The 22,049-nt window shown below is 49.1% G+C and overlaps 1 protein-coding gene across 2 annotated transcripts in view; it reads left to right on the top strand.

Moving 5' to 3' along the window:
- The window catches only part of SND1 (staphylococcal nuclease and tudor domain containing 1), a 424,510-nt gene that overhangs the window by 327,503 nt on the left and 74,958 nt on the right, over positions 1–22,049 (top strand). The window lies entirely within an intron of this gene.

The following is a 22,049-nucleotide window of genomic DNA, read 5'->3' on the forward strand; positions in this document are numbered from 1 at the left end:
TCCAGGGGCTTCTTGGATGAGGAGGGGGAGAAAGTGGGGCTCACTCGCTCTGATGGCGGAGATCAGTCCGTCCCTTTTTCCGGTGCTTGGCCTTCCACGGCCATGATCCATTCTGTGTCTGCCCACATCCCGTTCCCTGAGCCCTGCTTCACTGGCCAGCCGCCCTCCAATTGTTCCTCACCGTGGGCGGCCTGAGATGTGGGATGAACACCAGGCCGGCCCAGCCAGGATCCTAAGGCTGAGAGCTTACGGCCTTGCAGTCTCCTCCTTGGCGAATTAGCTGAGCTGCCTGCCTCCAGCTGGATTTAGAAGCTTGACTAACCCCGTCAGGGGCCAATTTTCTTTGAACGTTTATTTGTATCTTTGAGTAATTGCATTTTCTGTGGCGGGTTTTCTGACTTAATTTAATTGTATTTTTGTTTCTGCCTGTTGGGCTGACTCTTGCAGGCAGGAGTTAGGCTGCTCAGCTGCCATGGTGCCCATCTACCTGCTAATTTTTATCAAGTCATAGTCAACAGATCCATCTTCTTTCCAGTATGGCAGTCACTCATCCTGCTAGGTGGGCACAAAAAAGGAACAGTGGGGAGTGTGCTGGGCTCAGGCTTAGGGTTTTAGATCTGCCTTTTTCTTTCTTTCTTTTTTTTTTTTTTAACAAACCCATAGGGTACCTCCTGCTTTAATGCAATATCATAATACACACCGTGAAAAAGATCATGGGGGTTCTAGAGGTTATCTTGCTCATGAGTCTTTGTAGGTTTTTGGGAGCAGATGTGTGGTCTTCTTTGGGTTGCTAAGTGGTACAGATACCTGTTTATAAGCTTCCGCATCTCTCATTTTGATTTGAAACGTCAGTGAATATATTGGGGGGTGGTGCTTAATGCCCTTAATTGTCTCATCAGTCTCACATTCTGCTCTATTTTGTTTGTGGTCAGATGTATTTGTTTGTGAAGAAGCCATCCTTATGTTGGCATGCAAGGTGTCTTTCCCCTCCCCCCTGTTTTGTAACTCCACAACATAGGTTGAATTGTTATCAGTTAAAGATAGCTTCCCACTAGAGAAGTATTTCAAGAATCCAAACACTCCTGTTGTCTGTCAGTAGCTGTTGAAATTTTTTGACATTGCACAGGAATTAGGTCGAAGGCGCAGATATTTTAGAATTCCCCTCTGTAATATCCCCTTTGGATAATGAACTACAGAGCTGTTTCACGTTGGAATAAGCAGGTGAGTCCCCTCAACGTCGTGACTTAAAGACTTTACAGAGGGAGTAGGAACAGGTGTTTTTTTTGTTTTGTTTGTTTTGTTTTTTGGGGGGTTTTTTGCGGTACGCGGGCCTCTCACTGGTGTGGCCTTTCCCGTTGCAGAGCACAGGCTCCGGACGCGCAGGCTCAGTGGCCATGGCTCACGGGCTCAGCCGCTCTGCGGCATGTGGGATCTTCCCGGACCGGGGCACAAACCCGTGTCCCCTGCATCAGCAGGCGGACTCTCAACCACTGCGCCACCAAGGAAGCCCAGAAACAGATGTTTGTTGGTTGGTTGTGCTTTGGACAGGGGGAGGAAATCCCCTCACTGGACTGCCCAAGACGTGTGTTAGTGACATCCTCATCACTTACTCTCTAAGTCACCGTTCTGTTCATTGCTCACCATACTCCTCTTCCTGTTGTTTCCCGTCTCCTAAAGCTTCTTTCCCTTTCTTTTTCAACTCTTGTTTCCCCAGCCACTTTTCTTCCTGATCATGTTTCTGGCCCGCTGGTGATATCCAAAAGCACAAGGGGGTCAAAGAGAATACTGACCACTGAAAGGAGTGAGTGGCCCAAAACTCTTTTAATCTCTCATGGTTATTATGACCTTACCTTTGTCTGTGTATTTGCTGATATTTGATTGTTGAAAAAGATAAAAAGTTTTCCTCATTTTTGTTGGTGCATCTGACATGTAAGTTTGCAGATCCTTAGTGTAATCCAAAGTTGGTATTGATCTTTCTTGGTTGTAATATCCCCATCTTTTGTAGCCGTGGGTTGGGGCCTCTTGATTGAGAACCTTACTACATTTTCTTAGCTGCTTGTATGATTACTTGGGCTGACTGTTTTGAAAGGTCTTTATCCAGAGGAAAGATGGGTATGGCCTAAAGAAAGGATAACTTGAGATTCTGACTAAAGGAACCAGTTACAGCCTACTCTCCTGGGCATTTTCCTTTATATAATATATGAAAACTCTTTTCTGAACGGTGTAGGAATGCAGAGAGGGTTTTGTTTTGTTATAGGTTTATTCACTTACTTCTACCTGTATAGTACCTTCATTTTTATTCCAGGGGTTGTCCTGGGGAGCGTTTCTCTTTGCCACCTTCCCCCCCACCCCCCAAGGATCTAGAAAAGCCTGATGGATTGGTCCTCAGACCTAGAGGTCCTTCCCACCCTTAAGAGAAGGGCCACGGGGTTTCCTGGATGGCTGAGCAGCGGTCCGCAGCCTCACACCGCACACGCCTCTCACCTTCAGGGCAGCCTCCACTCCAGGAACTCCTCTGGGGCCGAGCTGCTGTCCTGTTGGCCGAAGTTGAATGGGTTTTCTTACCTTGTGCCCGTTCCCTTGATAATCACATTTAGCTCAGGTAATCAGGTGTTGTGAAGATGTGACTGGCCTTGATCCTGCCCCACCCCTCCTTTAAATTCTTTTTTATTATCTTATTTTGGGGCCAGGATTTCTCTACCCCCTGCCTGCTTTTCCCAGTCGCTGTACGTCTGCACTCTCGTGTAGGACAGGAGTCAGTAGCACATGGATCTCATGATTTCACAGCCCCTCCTGGGCCCCGTGTGTGATCCCACAGAGATATGGCCATTAAGTTGGACTCCAGAACCCATAGACTGAATTGAGAAGGATGTGAAGTAGGGGAGAGACTGCGTAATGACCACCACCCCTAGGTCAGCCCCTGCCGGGGAGCAGACAGAAAGCTGGGGTGTGGGGTACCTGGCCCTGAAAAGCGACTCCTTGTTTATGAGGTGGGTTGTCTTAGCTTTGGGCAGACAGAGCAGGAATTGCTGACTGTCTGCTTCTCAGTTTTGGGTGGAGACAGACTTGTAGTCTTTCCATCCCATATCCTCATGTGGAGCCTGTACCGTCTCACATGAGACTCCTCTCATTTCAGCTGGCCCCCATTATCTTGAGACCTGAGAGCCCTGCTTTCCTGGAATGTGTTTTTACGATGACACGAGGCAGGACGGAGCACCTGACGTTTCTGGCCCTCACTCAGCTCGTTTTCCTGAGTGTCTCCCCTGCCACCTTTCATCACCTTTCTTCTTTTTCTGTGTTTTTCTCCATGGTCGTTCTCCTCAGCCACTGGTTCCTCTTGGCTTTTGTTCCTTTCCCTGAGTCGGGAGTCTGGAAGGACTGTTCAGGTCAGTGGTCTGGGTGTCCCGGTGGTGCCGCCAGCTTCAGGTCATGAACAGTAAGCTAGACACCTTGTTGTTACCCGATTCTCTTTGTGACCTTGAAGGCCAAGGCAGCCAGGAAACTCTGAAAGGCCTTCAGCCGTTCTTCTCAGCCTCACTCAGCTGGTGTATAGCAGGGATGGGCAGACCCGGCCCACTGCCAGTTTTGTAAATAAAGCTTTATTGAAACACAGCCATACTAACCTTTTTATGTACTGTCTATGGCTCCTTTCATGTTATAACAGCAGAATTGAGCAGTTACAACAGGATATATGGTCTGCAATGGCTAAAAATATTTACTATGTTTTTATCAAAAATGTTTGCTGACCGTGCTGTACAGGTTTTGCCAAGTTGGGTTTAAATGGCTTGGTACAGCCCTGAAAATGAGTTTGTTCTCATGTCCCCGGCCTTTGAGGCCGGGCTACTTCTGGACCACACAACATGAGATCATTGTGTCCCACTGGACGGCATGTGCTTGGTGACACCCCCTTTGCCAGGCACACCCCCTCCCCCTATACAGCTGCCTCTTTCAGGCATTTCCCTGCCACACTGCCAAGGACAGGAAGATCTGGTGTAATTTCCCAGATGGGGAATTGTACCCGTTGCTAGCGTCTTCCCAGAAGTAGTGGTGAGAGAGAGCATTAGATAACCGGCTTAAAAGTGCAGGCTCCGAGGTTTTCACACGCCAGTTATCATGTGGTCCTGGGTAAGTGATTCTTTTCTGCCGTGGCATTCCTATCTAAAACATTGATCCAGCAATCCCAAGCCATCCTCTTCCTTTTGAGGCCCTTCCTGTGAATAAAACAGTCATTTGGGATCTCTCCACACCTTCGTTTCAGAAGGCCACCTAGCCAGCCCTCGCTCACTGACCCGTTGCTGCCTCTACAGCTCCGTTGGGAAAACCTGCGCTTTTAGAGAGGGGGATGTAAAGTATTATTAAAGGAGATCAGTGCCGCAGTTGAACCCTCTTCACAATTCCAGGATGCAGGTCCCAGGGAGGGGCTGGGGGCTCATTTCCAGGGCCTTTCTCCGTGACCCCTTTGTCCTGAGATCTCCGAAACTGCCCTTTGCTGCTGCCTGGAAAATGACGTCCTCGTGCTGGACAGTGAGCCGAAAACTCTGGCTGCTGCCCTGACCTATTTCCCTTCTTCCTGCTGGCATCAAAAGGGAGGATGTCCCCCTGGGGAGCTCATTCTGCAGGCTGCAGTGGCCAGGGCTCAGTCCTGGATGCCCTCCCTCCCACTACCCGTGCTCTTTTAAAAACAAAAATGCATGAAAGCATTACAGGCAACTGTTGCCGTTTCAAGAGCAAGTATTTATGTTTCAGAGAAATATGGACTCAGCAGTGAATATTGGTATACATTTATGGAGGGGTTTGTGTGGGAAAGAATACTTAAAGAAAAGGAAAGTGGCTCCTTCTCCTTTGTTTCCGCACCAAGTGTGCTGCATCTTGTCTGAAAAAGATAAACCGGTCTAAGCAGTTCACCACTGATGTAAATAGTGTTTTCCCCACGCCCTGTCTTTGCCCAGAGCACTGTGGTATGTGCCCTCTCACCCTTCCTGCTCCTGTCTGTCTGTGCAGGCCCCCTCCCTGTCCAGGAGACGTGTGGGAGGTGGAACAGTAGCCACATTACTTCTCCGGATCGAGGCGATGAGGATGGTTCCAGCCATGGGGAAATCCACCAGGGTGGAGGACACCCACAGCTCTCCGACTCTTGTCAGTGCCGTGCCCCTTGGTAGCCCTTGCTGAGCCGGGAATAATAACCTACTGGAAAAGCAAGCCAGCCGTCCAGCAATATTGCACTTACTTGTACAAAGACACCCTATTCTAGATTATCTCTACCACTTCCCAGGAAAGGGAAGGCAGTAAGGCCAGCTTTCTAAACAGCTCTTTTATCCCAGGAGGCGTTAAAGGCTATTTGGGGACTAAGGCTTTTCTCACCTCCCCGCACATTCTTGATAGTTCATCACCCACCAGGGGTCTTTCAGTCTGTTTTTTCAATTAATTTAAGACTATTTTCTTTGACAGGGGAAGTGGGGGGCTCAGGTAAAGACTCTCTGTCTTAATAGTGACCAGTCTTGTATAGCGTTTTCTAGTGCCAAAGTTCTTTCATATATAACATTTTGTTTTAATCTCACAGCAAACTTATAAGAAAAATATTACCCCAAGATTTACAGTTCTGGAAACTAAGATGCAGAGTGAACTGCCTCTATTCACAGAGCTTATTGTAGGACAAATGCTAAAACCCAAATGTCTGTATTCCCAATCGAGTGCTTTTTCTCCCCCAATCTTGCCAGTTTTGCTGTTAGAAGGTGGTCATTCTTTTTAGCCATGCTGTGTATTTCTCAACCCTCAAATGTCTGGAACTAATAAATTAGTAAAGGATCTCCCTGGAGGTCCAGCACTGACTGAGTGGTCAGTGCCACCGAGTCTGATTCTGGGGTCTCTCAAGACTGCAGAGGGATCTGAGGAATTTGCTGTGACCCTGCGTCCCAAAATATCGACTCTCCTCTTGTCACAGTTCTTGTATCTTTTGACTGCCTGATTCCTGCTTCATCTGTTGCTTGGCGTTTGTGGGCCTTAATTTTTGTATGATTCCTCGCTAACCTGCCTTCATATAAGTTTCCTCATGTATATCCATATTTCTATTTCTCACCTTTCTTAAAAGAGAAATCTTGACTTAAGTGCATTGTTTATAAATACGTAACTCCCCGTTGCGTCTGGGATGAAGTTTAATCTCCTTAGTTTACATATATCCTTGATAACCTTTCAACTTCATGTATCACCACTACTCATTTCACAATCTGCACCTCATCAGAACTGACTTTATTATACTCAAGATTCCCCATACATAACATTCCATTCCATCTCTCCCACCCCTTGGGCCGGCTTAAGCTCTCCTCCCAGTATACCAACCACCCTCCTTCTTTGCTCTCTTATTCCCACCTGTCCTCCTCTCAGAAGCCCTCCCTGGATCTCTCAGGCCTGGTGAGATGGCCTTCTGTCAGTCCCCAAAGCTCCTTGTCTGTACAGACATCTGTCATGGACTGGCCAACGATGCTGAAGGGATCTGTCTGTATTGGTCTCCCCACTAGATTGTTGGCTCCTCAAGGTCAAGAAGCATGCTTTGGTCTTTGTTTTTCGTATCTTACCTCGTGTGTAAGAGATACTCAATAAATGTTCATTAAATCGACTGATTGATTCCCTGTGACCTAATTCTGGAGATCGGGAAGAAGGCCTGTTCCTGTCTGTTACAGTTCTTCCGGAAAGCTCTCTAAGCTTAGCATTTGTGGGGCGGAGAGGGAGTCTCTGGAGTATAGAGGTTGGACACACAGCTGCTAATTTAGGAACTTCTCATTGAAAAATTCCATTACTCAGACCTGACTGTGTGCTTCCTATGGGACCCTGACCTCCCTGGGTCTCCTCATCTTACAGATGGGGTAATGAGATAATGGTATTTGAATGTTTCGTTTTGTTTTGTTTAATTCCAGAGTTCACAAAGGAAGTGTTAGTGTCCCTTCCCCACTCTCCTAATATAGGCTACTTGTCTCTTTCCCTCCCTGGCTGTTTTCCATCCTTTGCTTTTGTTGATCTAACTATTAAATGAGGTGAAGCGTTTATTTTGAAGTTCAAATTCCTGTTCACTGATAGGTTGTAAGCACCACATGAATACCAGGCTGTTATCTGCTCACTTACAGCCCCTTCATTTCTGGGCTCCTGGCCCTTGCCAGGTATCTCTAAAAGCTCTAGAAGGAGGGCCTTCAATTCCCATTCTAGTCCCATTCAGTGAAAGTGGCATCAGAGTGAGAATAGGTGAGGCTAAAATGAAGACTGTCACATTGTCCTTTCTTCCCCCTTCCCCTGGCTGCTGGTCTCCCTTATCGGCTTTTAAACTCCTTGGGAGCCAGTCACCGGTCTCTTCCCAAGCAAGCTCAGCGGCATACGCTGATGGGTGCCAGCAGTGTGCCGGCTCCAGTGGGATTCCTCTCTGCAAAGCTGCCGGCTCAGCTGGCTGTTGTCTGTTCCCCTATTCTTCAGCTTGGAACTTTCGTAGCTAGTCAAGCATAGAATTGCATCCATTCTTCTGAAATAGCTGCTGGGCCTAATCCTTCATTGGCTTGGCCAAGATCCTATTACCTGTAATTATGTCATACAGCCTGACTGGTAGAGGTTTGATAGGCCTCACTGCCCTCCAGAGGCTAGTGTTCGCATCCCGGGCTGGCTCTTGGGATTGTGGGCAGAATAAGGTTTAGGCCCACAAGAGATTTGGCCTCCTTAGGATATATAGGAAGGTCTCAAGAAAGTAATTCTATCTCAGGGAAGAAAATCCTTTTCAGCAGAGGGATTCTTCCTTTCCCTGGACAATGGGTCCCTACTATTGTAAACTCTTCCTTGACAGACTTCTGTATTTTTTCTGCCAGTTCAGTTTGGTTTTTCTTAATATTCCTTCCAGCACAAGGAAATTAGAGGTATAGTCTTTAGACCTGCCACACTCTGTTTCCTCCACAGGTGGAAGCCTTGGCAATGCTAAGGCAGTCCCTGGCACTGGTTTTTCCTTTCCATCTTTAGTTCTAACCCACATCAGTCCCAGAGTAAAGCTGTAAAAGGCTCAAACATGACTTCCTCTTGCATCTTTCTGCTATAATAGTCCATAGTACTTACTTTGAACTTCATCTAAATTGAGGCCTGGAAGCGAGTATAGTGGGCAGTGATTGCCGCTGGAGAATGCATTTACTGGTTTGCTAACAGATAATCACTACAAACGTAAGGTCGTAAAAAAACCTTCAAACAGAGCCTTGCTAAGCAGAACCCCTGCCACCTATGGTATTCGATACTTTCTGCCTGTCTGACATAAAACGATGTTCTTTATGAGTCATCCCTGTGGAAGACGGCTATTGCCGGGCACATTCAGCCTCCTGGTCTACCTTCTGTAGAACTGTGGAGAGCCTCTGACCCGGAACAAATGGAGAATTGCTATCAGGAGGTAAGAGACTGGTGGACTCCTCAGAGGTAAAGGTGCCTGCCGGGTGAGCTGGGTGCCATTTATTTTAATTTAGATATCTCTTACCTCTTCAATCACCCTGGATGTTCACTGCTTCTTAAACTTTGGTTAGGGTTCTCTTTTTTAAAAAGGCGGGGGGAGCTAACACTCTTAATATAATGACAGAGGGCTGAAGAAAAGGGACTCAGAATTTGTGTTTTTCAGATGAAATTCCTTGTTATGAAGTCTGTCCACTTCTTTCTGGAAGCCTAATCTGGAAATTAGTTCTGTTTCATTAATACCTTCCGACTAGCAGATCATATTTACTTTTCACACGCAAGGCGGCCTCATATAGACTGCCCACTCTGTTTCCAGAAGAGCTTCACCTCAGACCCCAACACATTGGCCCATGCCCATGTAGACTTGAGTGTGAGCTTTCATGCTGGCATGTTCAGGGGTCTTCAGGCCCCATGCCTCCCTGTTCTGTTTGTCCTAACTATTCCCAGACACGCCCACGGCCTGAATGTTAATAATTTCCCCTTGGAATTATATAATTCAACTGATACCATTTTAGCACACGACTCTTAATAAACAATAGCAGGGCTGCCTGAGCTGCCCGCAAAGAAAAGCGGACTGTAGGTTGCATTTGCTCTCCAGGTAATACTAACATTCTGGTTTTTCACGTGTGACTCCCTCAGGGACACAAGCCTGACTGCACTGGTGGAAGAGCCAACCTTAACCCTGCCCTCTTGCCATTAGCATGCCCACTGCCTGTGTCTTGCCGGACTGGACGAGATCCTCTGGGTTCCAAACCTGGCTTCATAGATGAACTTCCCACTTGCCGCTCTACCCATGACAGTTTCTGGTCAGCTGAACTTAAATGGATTTTGAAAATGAAAGTGACCAATGGTCTGTTATGAAAAGCAGTGGTGTATGAAATAAGATGGTGAGCAAGCTTGAGAATTAACAGCAAAGATCCCCTAACCTGGTCTGAACAGCATGTCTGCCTATTTAAGGACATCTTTCTCTTCCCGGCCACTTAACAAAGACTCTGTTAGTAATGTGTGCAGAGTCAGACCTGGGTTCTCATTCCAGGTTCACCATGTACTGTGTGACGGTGGACATGGTCCTTACCCTCTCTAAAACCAGGGCAATCTCAGTGCGTAATAGAATTCAGTATGAACGGTGCCCCTGGGGTTATGCAGTACAGCCGACCTGCTAAACCTAAGTGCCTCACTTATAATGAGGGCACTTGCTCTATAGGGTTACTGTGGAAATAATGTATATATGTAACGTGCCCAGCACTGGTGCCCTCGTAGGTAGTAAACACTCAGTGAGCAACAGCTCACAGCATCATTTTTATTATGGATGAAAATTCTCTTGGAGGTTAGCTAAAAGCTAGGACTGGAACTTCACCGAGGACAAACCTCCATAGCCAGAGCAGGCAGGGTGGGCTGGGCACAGGCCTGTGTGTTGGGAGCATTTAAGTAGAATCAGGGGTCAGCCAGTCTCTTTCCTACAAAGAAGATAAAAGTCAGGGTCTCTTTGCCGCTGCTTCTGCATCTTCCTGCACATTAGAACAGCTTCTTTCTAGGCAGGGTCACATTCAGTGGAAACACTGATGCTGAGAAGTCCTGAACCTACACACACAGCCTCTTCTAGGCTTGACTGTGGACCATAGATAAGCCACCCGTCACCAAAGAGGGGGAAGCCAGGACTCCATACACACCATGTGGACATCTAAGAAGGAGTGGCTTGAGTATCTGTGCCATGCACTCCAACTGCCATGGGGTATTTGGAGGATGATCTGCCAACACCAAGGGCTCTCCCGTGCTTTCTCTGTACTGGACTCTGACCTTACTTATTTCCCAGTGTCACTGGGACTTGAAAATGGGGGATACAGGGATGACTTATTTAGAGCCTGGCTGGTCCATGCTTCCTTATCCTCTGATGGTGTAGTGGTGGTCTTTTTTGTCTCCATACCACCTTACCATGACCACAGCAGTCTGATAGCCATTGAGTTTATCTTTGATCTGTGTTCAGTTGGAGGGCTGGAGGAGAGTGGAGTGCCAGGCAGGAGCTCTAAAGAAAGATCTAGGTGTTAGCCAGGATTAAAATGGATAAGAAAAGGAACCACGACCAACCCTTTGGGACACTCATTGCAGCAAGAACAAAAGCTATCCATTGAACCAGGAATGAAAGGTCGAATTGGAAGCTGCTTCACCGTGCGATTTTTCTTTCCAGGTTAGCATAATGCCTTCCTCTTCTCCCTTTCCCTTCTCTTGGTACACTGGAATTCTGTGTAATGGTCACCAGAAAAGGATCTTGGCATTGACTGTATATACCCAGACAGGGAAGGTCATGCAAAGAAGACCAACAGGTCCGTCCTTCCCCAACCAGAGCCCTGCATACGCCACTGCACTTCAGAAGTCTCTCCAGAGCTTGCAGTGCTGGGATGCCGTTACCTCTCCAGTTAAATAAATCTAAAACTACTGACCCAGGATTTTTATAGCAACACTGCAACCTTATATGAGGAGATGCAACAAATAGTCCATTACCACTGATTGGACATGGATTTTTGGCCTGGCCGCTTGCCACTTGGTAATTTTAGAATAGGGTCACTTTCGGAATTGGAAGATTCCTTGTAGGAGGATACTGGTATTTGCTAAATAGTTGTTGCTTATCTTCATGCCCTCTTGTAGCTGCACTCTCGCTCCTGAGCGTGGGGCCGGTCTCTCTGTTTGCCTGGCAGAGACGGCCAGAGCTCATCCTTCATCAGTTTACAGGGCTGCAGACGTGGCCATTTCCAAACGCCCAGGGTGCACTTAACCACTTCCTCCTTCTAATCTCAGCACTTCCACTCTAAACACATCAGCAGCTTTATAACTTGCATTTTATTTTGCTCTGTGTTTTGGCCCTTCAGGTATTTGTGGGAGGAAGGTGGGGAGACTGGCGAACTGTGTTGTCATTGATTTCAGAATTATACAATCACACCCTGAGTCACTGTCCCTGGAGAATCATGCCAGGGCTCTCACTGCTTTCACACATGGCTTTTTATGGTTGGGTTCTGTTTTATATTTGACATGTGACTGCCTACCTTGGTTTCACCATCTGCAAAATGGGAGCACTCAGCCCTGTTCCACCTGGAGAATGCTGAAAGGCATGGTAGCGAGATCACTGAGGAGCCCCTCGTCATTCCCACGTGTGTAGTAAAGGGTTGCCAGGCCCTAGATGACAAATAACCACCCACAGGCTGAGGGCACTGTGTGACCTGGAGAGGAAGCTCCGGTGAGACAGTTTTTTTCCTTATCTGCATCTGAATAGTTAGACCCAGTTGATGAAACAAGAGAATGTCGTTCCTGGACCCTGAGATCGGACCATTCTTTACCTCACTGAGCTAACCTTGGGTCATATTTCCCCTTTCCCTCTGCCATGCCATCTGTCTGTTACATTGCCTCTCACTTGACATGACTTTGGTTCTAATAAGCAGTACTTCGTAAACAGCAGCTGTCCCCGAGCACTGAAGAATTCTCTCGGTCTTCCTTAAGGCCAACTGCTTGGGCCACGTCCTGAGAATCAGACAGCACACGTATGTCTTTCTGTTATGGGTTGATAGGCCCGTCTGTGGTAATAGTGTGCCCTGTTTCCTGCTTCGCTGGGGAACACTGTATTTACATATAACATCATCAAGCCTGTCTGCACATGATCCCAGGATTCAGATCCAACCTCTCACCTTTTGATCTTTTTGACATGTCTTTCAGTCCGGAGTGTTTCAAGGGTCAGGCTCGAACCCTGGAAGCCATTGTCTTTGTCAGTAGCAAGTCTGATGCAAGATAGTTTCACCTTTATCTGCTGCCTATCTAGTTTTTGGGGGGTTTTTTGCCAGTTGACGCAGGGGGTGGGGTGAGTACAGCGAAGCTAGAGATTACTCTGGAAGCATTTGGTTCTTGCTTCCCCATACAGAATTTTAGTCAGTTGTTGAGATAACCTAGCCAAACACCACTGAAGAATGGCAAAGTCAGAAATTCATGAGGCCTCGGAACCAGCAGCGCCTCTCAGTGTACAGGAGGAGAAGCCACGTGGCTTCTGTCGAGCACAGGAGGCGCGGAGGGAGCCCCGAGGCTGCTCTCCATGGCAGCCCCGCCCGGGGTGAGGAAGGGCTCTAGTTGACACGTTCCCACATCCCCCGAGCATCCTTAACACCCCGTGACAGGAAGACCACCTCCAGGGAGGCCCCGCGTTCTCCCACTGCCCAGACTTCTTCTATCTGCCCTTCCTCTCTCACTTCTTCACCCTCCATCTTGTGTTTCTGTAATTTGTACAGTATCATTGAGAGGTGTTGAAGAGATCAATAGCAATTCACCTTTTCCCTTATTGATTAAAGCGGCAGAAGGACAAATGGCAGGCAGTCCCCATTCATTCATCATGAGCGATCCATTTCCTACCAAGCCATCGGTGACCTCTCCCTCTGCCTGTTACTTTGCTGGTCTGCAACTTGGGCCACTCTTGTTTCTGGGCTGGTATAACAGGAATGAGAGAACCACTGGGCTCGGCTTGTATAACCAAAGCTGGGTAGGGAAGGAGACTGCGGGCAGTGAGCGGGAAGAGCCTGGGGAGGCTGTGCTTTGACTTGTGGCTTTATTTGAGGGGCTGGCCACGTGGGCTGTACTCTCAGGTAGAGGCGGCGTGGTGTGGCTGCCTCCCCCAACACTTTCCTCCCCCTGTTCTCCTAAACTGCACAGCCTGCCTCTATTACACATTTTTCTACAGAATGTAAATTGAGTACACTGAGTGAAAAGCCCATGACCCCTGTGAACTGGCTGTTTTTTGCTGTCCGGGAGCCTTAACTTTGGCTCAGCCCGAGGGAATTAGTGGGGTGGGGAGTGGAGGAGGAAGGGTTCTTATGTTAGGAGGACTGTTTCCACCAGGGGTGAAGAATGGAGACAGTTCTTATCAGCTGCTTTCTTTCTCACCTTTAGAAACAAGCCCCAGAAGGGTGGGTGCATGTGTGCATGTGCGTGTGTGTTGTTCTGTTCTCCCTCGGTGGAAACACCCTCTGGCTCTCACTTGGGGAAGGTGATGGAGACCCCCAGCCCAGGCCCAGCCCCTTCATGACATTTCAGGCACCAAGCACTAAAGAGTTGGTTTTTAAAACCTGCGTCTCGAATGGCAAAATTATAACGTCACTCACCTGGTGGGACACCAAGGATCTTTGAATCCCAGGGCACTTAAGAGGGAGGTTGGCCCTGACTGCAGAGGCAGCCCTTGGCTCACCCAGCCTCTTTTCCCCTTGTGTGTGGTGGTCTGAATTTTGTTGGTTCTCTAGCACGTACCTTTACACAGAAGCACCTGTTGTCCACCATGCCCTGCAGGGTCGTTAAGCCCTCTCAGTCCCTCCACAGCATGAGCCAGTTCCAGAAACTCCAGTCAGTAGAGTTTTGACTGCGAAGCAGCAAATGTTTGGAGGGCCGCCCGGAAGCTGCCCCTGCTCCGTGACCTGCGCCACCCGGCAGAGGGAGCCACTTACCTGAGCGGGCACTTCCTGGGAGTCGCGGTTCCTAGAGCTGTGGTTGCCGTCAGGCAGCTTGCAGTCTTTCGTGTCAGCCCGAGCACAGGGCCAGCCTTCTGCAGAGGAGCACTGCCATTGCCGTCACGTATCCTGAGTGAGTGCCCAGTGGGTCAAGGTCACTATTTTGGATGCCCCTCTCCCAGTAGGGAGATTTCGCTAGAAACCCAGTGCCACTGTGTCAGGTAGCTCTGCGGTCTGCAGGTGCCAGACCCGGAGAAGGCAGCCAGCTCTCTGTGAAGCTGGTTAATTACATGTGAAGCTGCCAGCAGGATGATTGTTCTTTTCCTATGGATCGTTAATAAACCATCCTGGCCTGCATAGATGGGGTGAGGGAAGTCTCTGACAATTCCATCACCTTCCTCGGCTTCATCAGACAGGTCTTCCTTTCCTGCCTTTCAGTCTAAAGCTTTCAAAATGGCTGGGGAGGAAGAGAGGAGGGAAAAGAACTTTCCACTTAATGCACGTGTTTTTCTCCTAAGCTGGAAGGTGGCCCCCTGCTTTCAGGTCGTCTTGGCAGCCAGAGTACGGAGGGTTCAAGGCTTTGCCCTGGGTGGGAACTGCTAGTGGTTCCGCTCTGAATATATTTGCAGCAAACTACAGAATGGGCCCTATTTGGAGACGAGGCAGCGAGGGCAGCAGGTGGCAAATAGTCCTGCTCCACTAGGGCCCTGGATGGGCACCATCTTCTTCCTTCAGCCAAGGCAGCCTCAGTTCCTGCTATGCCTGAGTACAGAAAGCACTTCTGGTTTTTTAGAAGCTTTTAGGCAAAGATTGGAGAAGGCAAAGCAAAGAAAATATGGGAAACTCAGTCTAGTTAAAAACACTGCCCCGTCAAACAACCTAAAATAGAGCTTTTCCTTTGTCAGAAGAATTTAGAATAGAAATCTACATTTCTCCGTAGAGCATTGAGTGCAAAAATAAAAAGGATTATAAATAGAAATAAGCATGACCCATTCAGCTTCCAAGGACTTGAGCGTACAGCCTTCTGAATACTGCCTTAGAGCATTTTATAGCTATGAGGCCTCTAGGCGTTATACTGTCCAATCCAAACGGTTCACAGTGGTTGAGAGCTGAGGCCGGAAGAAGGTAATCACTAGGGCACGTTCACACGGTAATTCATAGACCTGCCGTCTCCATGCTCCCATTGTGTTGCTCCGCTCTGCGCCTCCCAGTCAAAAGCCACCGGCACCTGTCCCTCCACTTGCAGTACAGGTGGCGATAACTGGAGACTGTGACATCGGTGGCGTATAAAAGGGAGTCAGGTGAATGTGACAGGTGGACAGAAGCGGTAAGCAACGTGCGTTCTCTACGCTCCGTTGTGAGAAAAGAACAAGAAGCTAAGTCAGGAGGAAGTCCTCCGGGGCCTCTGCGTTCCGTAAGGGAGACTCGCTAGACAAGGGTGCCGAGACAACGGCAAACAGGACAGGAAGGCCCGCCAGAGAGGGAGGAGGACAGGTGTCTGACCCACCTGGAATCGTCTCCTGCTTTTCCTGACATGTGAATCGTAGAAAAGCTGCTGTCTTTCTTGCCAAAAACTAAGCTTCACGAGAGCCCAGAAGAAGCAACCACGGAGTGCCAAGTCAAGGGTTTTTTCTTTTTCCCCTGTTTGCGTGTGCTGGGGGTGAGGAGGGTGGTTTACAGAATTGTTTGCTTCGCTTTTCTCACTGAGAGAGGGGTGTAGGGGTCAGATTTCCTGGCCGGATTGCCCTTGAGCTCCTTGCGGAGCTGGGATTGCCCCCCAGGCTTGAGCTCTGTGTTCTGGTCACGTTCAGCCCAGGCATAGGGTGGCCCCCCAGCCGCCCTCCCAGCATCCCGTGCTCTTAGGCCTGCTCCCTCTACTGTCACAGGAGGCTGATCCGAAAGCCATGCCCTGGTATCAGGGTCTGGGCTTCACCTCCACCCTATAATTGAGGCAGGTTACCCATCTTTTTTTGTTTTGTTTTGTTTTGTTTTTGTTTATCTGTTCATCCGTTCACTGATAACTTGGGTTGTTTCCACCTTCTGACTATTGTGAATAATGCTTCTACGAATGTTGGTGAACAAGTATCTGGGTCCCAGCTTTCAGTTCTTTTGGGTAGGTAACTAGGAATGGAGTTGCTGGATCATATAGTAATTCTGTGTCTAACTTTCTGAGGAACCTCTAACCTGTTTTCCCTATAGCAGCTGCACCATTTTACATTCCCACAAGCAGTGCATGAGCATTCTGATTTCTTCACGTCCTCCCCAACACTTGTTATTTTCCCGTTTTTGTTTGGTTGTTTAAGTACAGCCATCCTAGTGGGTGCGAAGTGGTGTCTCATTGTGGTTTGACTCGCGTTTCTCTAATGACTAATGACGTTGAGCATCTTTTTATGTGCTTTTTGGTCATTTGCATATCTTCTTTAGAAAAATGTCTATTCAAATCCGTTGCCCTTTTTTTTTTTTTTTTTTTTTTTTCCTGCGGTACGCGGGCCTCTCACTGTTGTGGCCTCTCCCGTTGCGGAGCACAGGCTCCGGACGCGCAGGCTCAGCGGCCATGGCTCACGGGCCCAGCCGCTGCACGGCATGTGGGATCTTCCCGGACCGAGGCACGAACCTGTGTCCCTTGCATCGGCAGGCGGACTCTCAACCACTGCGCCACCAGGGAAGCCCGGTTACCCATCTTGTTAGCGGTGATGTCTGTCTGTCTTTCTTGGTATTGTCAAGTGGGGGAGGAACAGATTACATTTTCCAGCAATTTAACTTTATTAACGCTGACTTTTTTCCCCTTTTTCCAAAGCACAACTAAATGGAGCTAAACACACACACAAGGGCTATATTTGGTCCTGATGGTGCGATAGAGTAGGGAAGGCACAAACATAGAGGATTGTCTGCTACCTAGTAAACACAGGGAGGTGTCAGGGCTGGAGAATTCAATAGTAATAATAAGCATTTATACGGTGCAATGACAACTTTGATACAGGGCATAATTTTCTGGGGATTGCTATTAATTGTGCTTCTGCCTGTGAATGGCCCCCTGGTGAGGGCCTGTGAACACCACGCAGAGTTAAGCTCTATTAAATATCAATTAAAACGGCGTAAAATAGAAATGGAATAAAATATGCAAAGGTCAGAGTGGCTGTGAACATGCAGATGAGAGAGGGGAGAGAGGGGTTAGCGCCTGGTGAGCCTAGTACACTGGTGGATTCATGCTCCTAGTTGCTCTAAGCTTTTGAGTTTTCAGGTTTAGAACGTTTGCAGGAGAGTGAGTAATGGTACCCTCCAGCTTCCCTCAGTTCAGTTCTTCCCCAAAAGGGTTTCAGAAACTACTCATTGTGGCCAGTAAGAAATGAGCAGACACAACCAGGCAATCTACCAGCGCTGTCCAATAGAACTTTCTGTGAGGATGGAAGTGTTCTTTACGTGTGCTGTCCAGTATTGTAGCGTCTAGCCACTTCTGGGTACTGTGTACTTGAAACGTGGTTAGTGCAACCAAGGCACAGAATCTTTAATGAAATTTAAATAGCCACGTGTGGCTACTGGCTACCATATTGGACAACGCCAGACATTTGCCCACACTGAGCACTCAGGAGATGTTCGATTGGCACTCTTCTTCCTGAACCAATTTGTGCCTTCTCCCACACCTCACACTGTATTTTTCAATACTTTTTTTTTTTTGACCCAGTCTTCTCATGCTTTTGACTTAAGCTTCCAAATTCTTTCATAAGGGTCACACGCGAGGCCAACAGATGAGAAAGGAGAACAACACCTGCATCAAACCAGTCAGCCGTGGCCTTGGTCTTGCCCCCTTTTCTTCTGACAGCCCAGAGTCAAGCTAAAACCAGATGTTTCCCACTCTCCCAGGCAGAGAAGAAGGGAATGGCTTTGGACCTCTGGCTGAAGATCAGATCTATGGCGCTGTCACTGTCCCCACTGAACAGCTGATTCAGTTGCTGAATCTGACCCTTGAGTTCCCCAGAACCTGCAGGGATTGCAAAATTCCCAGGTCATCCAGGGAACACTCACCTGAGGTCCCTGTGGCACCTGAACTGTGAAAATACCTTTTCCCATAGCTCTTTCAATACCTGTTGAATGCTTAGAATGAGTCCACTCATTGCAATGCCATAGTATAGTGGAACAAAGCACGGGACTTGTAATCAAAAACCCCATGTTTAAGTCCTGGCTCCTCCATTTACTAAATCTGTGAACTTGACAAGAATCACTGTACCTCCCTGGGGCTTCATCTTCCCCCATAAAAATGACTCGGCTAGACTGAATGACCTCTGGGTGCTGAGAGGACCTAGAAAAGAGATCCAGAGAAAAGAGTACCTCATTGCCGTGAAGCCCTACGCCTCCACTCCGTTACCCCTTCAGGTGTCAAGCCTGCGTTTAAAGCACCCCTTTCCTGAGGCCACCGAGAGGCCTCACCTGTGTCTAATTACCACTGACTCACACTTGGAAGTTGTCCAGCAGCACAGACACACCCTGAGCCAGAACGGGTGGCATGCCCCTTCCCCCCGCCAATTATTGTCATACTCCTGTGCATCTTGGGAAGTCGACAGCAGTCCCCGATGGCTGTGGGTCATCCTCAGAGATGGTGTTTTAGCCTGCTGCAGAAGGCGGCAGGAGTTTCTTGGCTTAGGCAGTAGGTCCATAAAGAAAAGAAGGGTTTGGGAGTTGCCTGATGCGTGCCGACCGTCCTGGCTGGCAAGTTGTTCGCCAGCCCCCTCCTCCCAGCAGTCACTATTCGCTGCTTCAGGGATTGAAGCAGCTGCCCAGATCCCCTGTGGAGCTGCCAACACCGCACAGCTCACAAAGGGCCCTGTAGCATCTCTAACTGAGGAGCTGGTGAGCAGACGCCCTCAATAGAGGTATTTTTAGCTGCAGTGATACAGCCTCATCTTTTTGCAGGATGTGTAGGGCTTTTTTTTTTTTTTTAATGAAATAAGTAAAATTGAAGACTGGGGTCCCAAACCCCAGCGCCCACACCCAAGAAGTTTTGGTGAACCCCACTCACCAGAGGCCTCATTAATCCTGCCTACAGCCAGGCGCTGAGGCTCAGAGTTGGCCCAGAATACCAGGCCGGAGAGAGAGTGTGCACGGGGAGGAGGACCAGAAATAGAGCAGGCCTAATGCAGGCTGGCCTGCTGTGCGGTGCTGAGGGCCCTCTGGGCAGCTGGGAACAACTCTCCTTCCAAGCCTTTCAGACCTTGGATGGGTCTGAGGGACCAAGTGAGTGGGCCTCACAGTTAGGACAGCCCTGCCTTGAACGAGGGATTCCGTTCTGTGGCTTGCTGACTTCCTAATGCTTCGTTTTCCTTCCCTTCATCCTGGTCTGGGACTCACCTTTTCCTTGCCTTTTTTTTTTTATTGTATACCATGTGATGGGGGGCTGTAGGACATTCGTGGAGCTTGTGTCAGACCCCATAGAGGAGTCCTGGGGTGACGAGGCAGTGGCTCTCAGCCCCGCCTGCACACTGGGATTGGGAGCTGCGGGAGGCTCTTAGGAAAGACCCTAATACCCGGGCCTCCCTGGCTTCATCAAGCACCGGATTTTTATTTTAAGTTCTCCAGACATATTAGATGATAGCAAGGAATAATTTTATTAATCGTGTTAGGTGTGATAGTGGCATTGTGGTTATGTAAGAAAATGGCTGTGTTTTTTAGAGATGCATTGCTGAAGTATGGAAGGGCAAAATGACATCATGTCTGGGCTCTGCTTTAAAATACTTCAGTAGAGCAGGGGGGATAGATGAACCAAATATGACGAGTTCAGTGATTGTTGAGCCTGGATGGTTGGTGTACGGGAGTTCATGACAATTCTCTATTTTCAGTGTTTCACATTTTTCAAATTGAAAGGTTTTTCTAATAGTGAAAAAAAAGTTTTAATTAAAAAGCTCCCCAGGTGATTCTGATGCTCATCTCAGGTTGGGAAGCAGAGGTTTAAGAGATTAAATGTGGATCCCCACACCGTAGATCAGCTCTGATTTTGGATAACCTGAGACCTTTCAGGATGAGTTCCTACGAGCATCTGGACCCCAAACTCCTGGGTAGAGGAGGAGCAGGGTGGGCACAGAGAACAAAGCAGACCTGTGTCTGTAGTCAGAGTTCACAGTGGACAGCTGGACTGCTTTGCCTCTTGCACCCAGTGACCTCAGTGTCACCCAGCCCCGAGCGCTGTTGTGCCGTGTAGTTTGCCTGCCAGCGCTCCCACACTCCAGCCTGAGGGCCTTGCTCGCCACACAGGAGATAAAAGACAGCTGCACTGTGACACATGCCACGGGGGGTCCTGATTTCCTCCGTGTTCTACACTGTTCCTAGTGGGATTCCACTGAAGCGGGGGGTGGGGTCGGGGGGTCGGGGCTGAAACCTGCCCCTCCCCCCGCTCCCAGGAGCCCCCGCGTTCTCAGCTCTGCGCGCAAGTCTGTGATGGCACTTTTGTGTCCTCAGTGTCTCTTCCAGCTCCCAAGCAGGATCTTGCTCTGGCTGCTCAGCAGGTGGGGCACATAGCAGCTTGCTGCAGCCGCACTAAATGGAGCTCGAGCTAGAAGCTTCCATGCTACGTTTACACAGCACAGCCTTGCTTAGGACCCTGGCTTAGCAGCTCTTCGTTCAGGGGGCTTTGCGATTTACACCTCGACGTTCAGTGAGTCTGTGTGTCGCTAAGGGAAGCTGAAGCAGAGAGTGGGCTACAGACTGCCAAGGTCAACCAGCCCGGAGCTTCACTACCCGTAGTATTTACTGAGAGCCTGGGTGCCCTCCTTCCCACTCCCAGGGGAAGCCTTGACATAGTCCTTTCAGCAAATGCCAGCTTGAGAGAAATGCGAAGTCACCTCCTGCGCCTCTAGGAGGGCCTGGAGCAGGTCGTCCCCCCAGGGTCTGAGTCAGTATTGGTCCTGCTGCTGTCCGGTGCCTACATCCAGAATTCCAGTTGGGGGAGTTGCTTCCCCATAAGAATGAGCAGCCTGGGAGGTGCTCTTTGGATGGGAGGGGGCAGAAGCTGTCCCTGACTCTGTGCTGCTCCCCGGCACGTATCTCCCATCGCCACACTCAGACCATCCATCGTAACTGTTTCCCCCACTGTGCTGAGCTCCTCAAGGGCAAGGCCCAAGCCTTTCATCTCTGCTGTTCCCCAGTGCCTGGCACAGTGCTGGTCACCAGACGGGCTCTAAATAAGCATACACATGAATAAGTGAACCACAGAAGGGCTACGGCCGGGAGTGCCAGTCAGCTAAGGGTCAGAAACCTAACAGTTAAGAAAGTAGTTTCTCATTCATTTAGGCTTCTGAACCTAAGCTGGGTGCCGATCTGGAGCCCTGCCTGAATCAGTTTGTAGAGCAGCCTATGACGAGGGAAGGTTTCTCTTCTTTTCCCACCTTCCTTAGGAATAAATGCAATTGTCTCTGTGCCTCAATTTCTCCCATTTGATATTCATGGGCCTCTGAACATCTGTCCTCTCTCCCTCCTTGCCGGGGGCTCTGAGCAGGCTGACATGTTTGTAGGAGGGTTTCCCTGTGTTTTTTCAGGGCCGTCAGTTGAATGGTACCTGGCTAGTTTTCTTGGAAGTTACTCTCCTGAACCTGAATGAAACCTCAGGACCCCTGGCTCAGCTTAAGCAAAACCATATACAAGAGGCGCTTCTGGAGTTAGTGACAGGACTGTCCTGTCTGAGCACTGAGTCTTCTCCCTGCTCTCTCAAGACTAGAGCAGAGGCTGTCATCCTGGGCGTGCCCTCGGATCACCTGGATACATTTTGAAAATATCAAAGCGCTGTCTCCTCCATGTGTGATCTAGAGTCGGGACACTGGTATTTTTTAACAGCTCCCCTCAGTGTGGGGAATATGTACTTGGGACTGACAACCACTGTCTTTTCGAAGCGTCTTCGAGCTGTAACGGCACTGAGCACCCCACTGCTGGCCTTCCCCCCTCACCCACCCCCACCAACCACAGGAAGGTGGAAGAGCAGAAGAGTGTCTCACTTCCGGGTGCCCCGTGTCGCCTCCCTTAGCTAGCTCTGAGACGCAGCTGCCATCCCAGGCCGTGTGATTGACGGTGCAGGCCCCCCCCCCCCCGCCACGCGCACACAGAGCCCAGGGCTGCTCAACCTCGGGCAGGTGACTG

The sequence above is a fragment of the Mesoplodon mirus genome, assembly GCF_964341445.2.
Source record: "Mesoplodon mirus genome assembly, chromosome: 9".
Lineage (NCBI taxonomy): Eukaryota > Metazoa > Chordata > Mammalia > Artiodactyla > Ziphiidae > Mesoplodon > Mesoplodon mirus.